The 6,995-nt window shown below is 40.2% G+C and overlaps 1 protein-coding gene across 4 annotated transcripts in view; it reads right to left on the reverse strand.

Moving 5' to 3' along the window:
- Nucleotides 1-6,995, reverse strand: part of dab2ipb (DAB2 interacting protein b) — a 302,663-nt gene that overhangs the window by 160,366 nt on the left and 135,302 nt on the right. The gene's annotated exons all lie outside the window — the stretch shown is intronic.

The raw sequence follows: 6,995 nt of genomic DNA on the forward strand, positions 1-6,995 counted from the left end.
ACAATTTTACAGATCCAGACTGGGCTCCAACACAAAATATGAGCCACAACAAAATCAAAGATGGGACTAAAGCGGTAGCTCGAAATGCTATAGGCTTACAGAACGCAAAATTATTGAAGAATCTTCCCAAACGAGTCAAACCACAGAGTCAGTCAAAGAAGATTCATGTGAATCCATTGCCTCAAATACTGCAGCCTCCTCGCCCGGTGAGTGCTCTTTTATCACTAATGTGTTCTATAGTGTGTGAGATAACCACCTTTTGAAGCAGTCAAGATGACTGTTTTTAAAATAGATTTGAGAAATGACTACAAGCTTCTGAATGTAACTCCTCTTTACCTTCCAGTCTGTACTCTTACCACTGTAGATATATGTATATTGTATTTCCTCCAAAATGGCAGTGGTCAATGACGCAGGCAGTTTTGGTCATGTAGTTGCAAACGAAGAATAGAGACTGGATTCAAATCCCATTTCCTCAGGTGTTACTGATGTTGATTTACTAATTTAACTCCAAACACAACTCAATGATTTAACAAATCCTTGCGTTCCACCCATGAGGGGTCATGAATCACCCTGAAGGGGTTATTTCGCAATAATGACCAGCTCGCTGTACAGCGGTGCTTGAAAGTTTGTGAACCCTTTAGAATTTTCTATATTTCTGCATAAATATGACCTAAAACATCATCAGATTTTCACACAAGTCCTGAAAGTAGATAAAGAGAACGCAGTTAAACAAATGAGACAAAAATATTATACTTGGTCATTTATTTATTGAGGAAAATGATCCAATATTACATATCTGTGAGTGGCAAAAGTATGTGAACCTTTGCTTTCAGTATCTGTGCAGCAATAACTGCAACTAAATGTTTCTGGTAACTGTTGATCAGTCCTGCACACCGGCTTGGAGGAATTTTAGCCCGTTCCTCCGTACAGAACAGCTTCAACTCTGGGATGTTGGTGGGTTTCCTCATATGAACTGCTCGCTTCAGGTCCTTCCACAACATTTCGATTAGATTACGGTCAGGACTTTGACTTGGCCATTCCAAAACATTAACTTTATTCTTCTTTAACCATTCTTTGGTAGAACGACTTGTGTGCTTAGGGTCGTTGTCTTGCTGCATGACCCACCTTCTCTTGAGATTCAGTTCATGGACAGATGTCCTGACATTTTCCTTTAGAATTCACTGGTATAATTCAGAATTCATTGTTCCATCGATGATGGCAAGCCGTCCTGGCCCAGATGCAGCAAAACAGGCCCAAACCATGATACTACCACAACCATGTTTCACAGATGGGATAAGGTTCTTATGCTGGAATGCAGTGTTTTCCTTTCTCCAAACATAACACTTCTCATTTAAAGCAAAAAGTTCTATTTTGGTCTCATCCGTCCATAAAACAGTTTTCCAATAGCCTTCTGGCTTGTCCACGTGATCTTTAGCAAACTGCAGACGAGCAGCAATGTTCTCTTTGGAGAGCAGTGGCTTTCTCCTTGCAACCCTGCCATGCACACCATTGTTGTTCAGTGTTCTCCTGATGGTGGACTCATGAACATTAACATTAGCCAATGTGAGAGAGGCCTTCAGTTGCTTAGAAGTTACTCTGGGGTCCTTTGTGACCTCGCCGACTATTACATGCCTTGCTCTTGGAGTGATCTTTGTTGGTTGACCACTCCTGGGGAGGGTAACAATGGTCTTGAATTTCCTCCATTTGTACACAATCTGTCTGACTGTGGATTGGTGGAGTCCAAACTCTTTAGAGATGGTTTTGTAACCTTTTCCAGCCTGATGAGCATCAACAACGCTTTTTCTGAGGTCCTCAGAAATCTCCTTTGTTTGTGCCATGATACACTTCCACAAACATGTGTTGTGAAGATCAGACTTTAATAGATCCCTGTTCTTTAAATAAAACAGGGTGCCCACTCACACCTGATTGTCATCCCATTGATTGAAAACACCTGACTCTAATTTCACCTTCAAATTAACTGCTAATCGTAGAGGCTCACATACTTTTGCCACTCACAGATATGTAATACTGGATCATTTTCATCAATAAATAAATGACCAAGTATAATATTTTTGTCTCATTTGTTTAACTGGGTTCTCTTTATCTACTTTTAGGACTTGTGTGAAAATCTGATGATGTTTTAGGCCATATTTATGCAGAGATATAGAAAATTCTAAAGGGTTCACAAACTTCAAGCACCACTGTACATTATCTCGTTTAATACACAGCTACTTACAAAAGAAATCAATAACTTGACAAAATATCGATTTAAAGATGATTTTATTGCTTCTGCTAAAAAAAAAAGTCAATCAGATACTACAGTTGGAACAACATCCATAGCAACATAAACTCTGCTGCCTTCTTAAGATTAACCTACTTAGTGTTATAATTCATGTTAAACTGAACATTAAAATTAATATCAGAAAAAATCCCATGGTGTTTTCAGACGGAGTACGTTTTTTTTTTCCCTGCCACAGGGTGTCGCGAATGAGCTGACATTGTTAATTTGATTATAAGATTACATTACAGGCATTTAGCAGATGCTCTTATCCAGAGTGATGTACAACAAGTATACACACACACACCCATACCCAGTGCCATTGCCTGGGGAGCAGTTGGGGGTTAGGTGCCTTGCTTAAGGGCATGGATTTTCCTGCCAGTCCAGGGAATCAAACCAGCGACCCTTTGGTCTCAAGGCTGCTTCTGTAACCTTTAGACCATAGCTGCCCCCATTAAAAACAACAAATTTACTGGACCTCTTCCTGCAGATTGATATGATCGGATGTGGACCTCTAGAGTCTGTGATCAGAACTGTGTCCATAACAACAGTCTGTTACTCACAGCAGCGGTCTGTTATTCAGAAGTAACAGACTGTAGAATGCTGTAACTGACCAATCAGAATCAAGTTTTCAACAAAGCCGTGTAATAAGCACATTTAGTGTGTGTTAATGTTTCTCACTGCTTTGGGAATCTTTCTTAACATCGAGCTATGTTCTTTCTTTCTTTCTTTCTTTCTTTCTTTCTTTCTTTCTTTCTTTCTTTCATGCGTTCATTCTGACACATGGATGATGAGAGTGCTCTGAGAGCACAATATCCCCGCTGGCAACTAGGCCATAACTCTGGTAAAATGCGACTGAATTGAACGAAATTGCAATATGTGTATTACCAACTTATCCCAAAGAATCCTGTCAAGTTTTGTGAAATTCCTACAAAAATTCTGAGAGGAGTTGATTTCAGAAGGTGAGTTCCCTTCTCGGGACGGGCGGACGGATGGACAGACATCGCCATGACATAATCCCCCTTTAGGCCTTTCGGCCAGCGGGGGATAAAAATTGTGAGGGAAGTTGATTTCAGAAAGCAAGCACACCTTGATGAAATTGCCAAAGTACAAGTTTGTTAATAATCAAGGGTATAACTCTGGGAAAATGTGCCCAAATTAAACGAAACTTCAGTAGGCATATAACTGTCATATAGCAAAGCCTTTTGCCAAGTTTGGTGAAATTCCTCCACAAATTGTGAGAGGAGTTGATTTCAGAAGAATGTACACCCTCATGAAATTATTTAATCAAGTTATTTAATCAAGGGTCAGAACTCTGGGAAAATTTTTACAAATGAAATTAAATCGCAATATGCGTATCACCGTCATATAACAAGGCCTTCTGCCAAGCTTCGAGAAATTTGTCCAAAAATTGTGAGAGGAGTTGATGTCAGAAGGAAAATACACTCTCATGAAATTGTCAAAGTATAATTTCGTTAATCAAGGGCTGTAACTCTGGTAAAATGTGACCCAATTTAACAAAATTACAATGTGTGTATTACTGACATATAACAAAAAATCCTGCCAAGTTTTGTGAAATTCCTCCAAAAAATTATGAGAGGAGTTGATTTCAGAAGGTGAGCACCCTTCCTGGGACAGATGGATGCACGGATGGATGGACATCGCCACAACATAATCCCTCTTCAGGTCTTTTGGCCAACGGGGGATAAAAAACTTAATATGGTGAAGCTTCCTCCTGTGAGGAGATTTTTTTGGAAAGAGTCTCCAGTGTCAGCACTTTATAACGGACTGAGGTAAAGCTGTGACTTTATTTATTTATTTATTTATTTAAATACACTCACCGGCCACTTTAATAGGCACTTGTTATTGATTCTAAGACTCCTGTTCTTGGCTGCAGAAGCGGAACCCAATGTGCTCTTCTATTGTTGCATGCTGTGATGCTTTTCTGTTCACCACGGTTGTAAAGAGTTGCTATGAGTTACTATATCCTTCCTGGTACCTTGAACCAATCTGACCATTTTCCTCTGAGCGCTCTTATCAACAAGCTGTTTGTTTCCACCCTCAGAAGTGTCGTTCACTCACTCGATGTTTTTTGTTTTTCGCACCATTCTAAGTAAACTCTACAGACTGTCGTGTGTGAAAACCCCAGGAGATCAGCAGTTTCTGAAATACTCAAACCAATCCATCTGGCTCACACGTATGGGTGTTCCTAATATAGTGGCCGGTGAGTGCATGTAGAATACTACCAGAGGGTTTTATGGTTTCTCATTATCAGGACATGCTGCATTATTTCGTTCAAGAAGAGAAGGAATGGCTGTTTACAGGTGTTAAGTCAGTTAATTATGTAGATGTAAATGTAACTGTAAATGGATTATTCAATTACAGTACCAAAAAAAAAAAAAATGGAATTGTTGGAAAATCGCTATGGTATAAGATGATTATATTCTGTGACACTTTGAGAAGTGCTTCACTCCGGGATGCACAAATGCACATCTCGTCATGGTTTATTATCTTGTCTGGCAGCTGATGACGTTTCACTTAATACACATTGATTCGAACCTTTGGACAAAATTTAGCTCGTATCTTGAGCCTCACTGTTTAGAAAACTGTTTTATGGACATAAAATGTAACACTAAGGTCTCTGCGCTGTGACAGCACTGTAAGAACTTCCTTCTACTTGCTCCTCCACACTTCATACCTTATTGTATTTACAATACATCGTTACTGGTTGATATACTGGACGATATTTGTTGCACTTTTACCCGAGTCTCAGTGTACGAATGGCTTTGACATACTGTTTACATGCTAAATAAAGCGCATTGACATTAAATTAGCAGACATACGTTAAATAGAGGCGTCATTCATGAGAATGACAGATTAATTGTGAAAAAAAAACCACACACACACGCACACACACACAAAGAAAAATGATCACAACACACTGGGCAGCCGGATCAACTGAGAAAACAGTCATGCTGTTTCTGACACCAGGACCAGCAGGAAAAATGAATCCATCCATTTATCCATTATCTGTAGCTGCTTATCCTGTCCTACAGGGTCGCAGGCAAGCTGGAGCCTATCCCAGCTGACTACGGGCGAAAGGCGGGGTACACCCTGGACAAGTCGCCAGGTCATCACAGGGCTGACACATAGACACAGACAACCATTCACACTCACATTCACACCTACGGTCAATTTAGAGTCACCAGTTAACCTAACCTGCATGTCTTTGGACTGTGGGGGAAACCGGAGCACCTGGAGGAAACCCACGTGGACACGGGGAGAACATGCAAACTCTGCACGGAAAGGCCCTCGCCGGCCGCTGGGCTCGAACCCAGGACCTTCTTGCTGTGAGGCGACAGTGGGGAAAAATGAATCCAGATCTATAAATGTAATTCATTCTATCTTTAGCTGCAATAAGCTTTCACGATATTTGATTTAGAAGCTGCAATAGGAAAAAAAATAATGTTCAGGATCAAGCACTTTTTAACAGCCAAAGATTGTCTGGATATTGTTCTGGCACTAACGCTAAACTGAGACTAAATTAAGATGAATTGATTCATTTATTCATCTTCAGTAAGTGGTCAGGGCCGCAGTGGATCTGGAGCCTTGTCCCCGGATCACCCTGGATGGACATTTTGCTTTAATAAGTTGGACTTTTTATCAGTTTATAGGAACATCTGGAAAACAAGTTAGTTCCTTGTTAATCTTTCTTTTTTTTTTCTTTCTCTTGATGCGAATAATTCCACAAGCATGCTTTCCCCCCAATTACGGAAAGAACTAACTCTGAAGACTTCGCCCTGACAGTGTCTTGCAAAAGTATCCATCCCTCTTTGTGTTTGTCCTGTTTTGTCACATTAAAAGCTGGAATTAAAATGGATTGTTGGAGGGTTAGCACCATTCACAACATGCCTACCACTTTAAAGGTGCAGATTGTTGTTTTCACTTAAAAAAAGTTAGTACCCGGGCTGCCTTAAAATTTTGAGTCAACTGAAATTAATATAGTAAGTTAACACAATAAAGTGAACAATTTAACTTACTATATGAATTTCAATGAACTCAAAATTTTAAGGCAGCCCGGTACTAACTTTTTTAAGTTAAAACAACAAACCATTTTTTACAGTGTATTCATCCCCAAAGTCAATACTTTGTAAAGCCACCTTTTGCTGCGATTCCAGCCGCAAGTCTCTTGGGGTGTGTCCCTATTAACTTAGCACATCTAGCCAGTGGGATTTTTGCCCATTCCTCAAGGCAAAACTGCTCCAACTCCAGCAAGTTAGATGGATTGCGTTGGTGTACAGCAATCTTCAAGTTATGTCACAGATTCTCAATTGGATTGAGGTCTGGGCTTTGACTAGGCCATTCCAAGACATTTAAATGTTTTCCTTTAAACCACTCCAGTATAGCTTTAGCAGTATGTTTAGGGTCATTGTTCTGCTGGAACGTGAACCTTTGACCCAATCTTAACCCTCTGGCTGACTCAAACAGGTTTTCCTCCAGAAAAATTGCTCTGTATTTAGTGCCATCCATCTGCCCTTCAGTCCAAACCAGCTTTCCTGTCCCTACACATGAAAAATATCCCCACAGCATGATGTTGCCACCACCGTGCTTCACTGTAGGAATGATGTTCTCGGGGTTTCCATGATGGCCAAAAAGATCAATTTTAGTCTCATTTGACCAAAGAATGTTCTTCCATGTGTTTGGGGAGTCTGCCACA

The sequence above is a fragment of the Neoarius graeffei genome, chromosome 28, assembly GCF_027579695.1.
Source record: "Neoarius graeffei isolate fNeoGra1 chromosome 28, fNeoGra1.pri, whole genome shotgun sequence".
Lineage (NCBI taxonomy): Eukaryota > Metazoa > Chordata > Actinopteri > Siluriformes > Ariidae > Neoarius > Neoarius graeffei.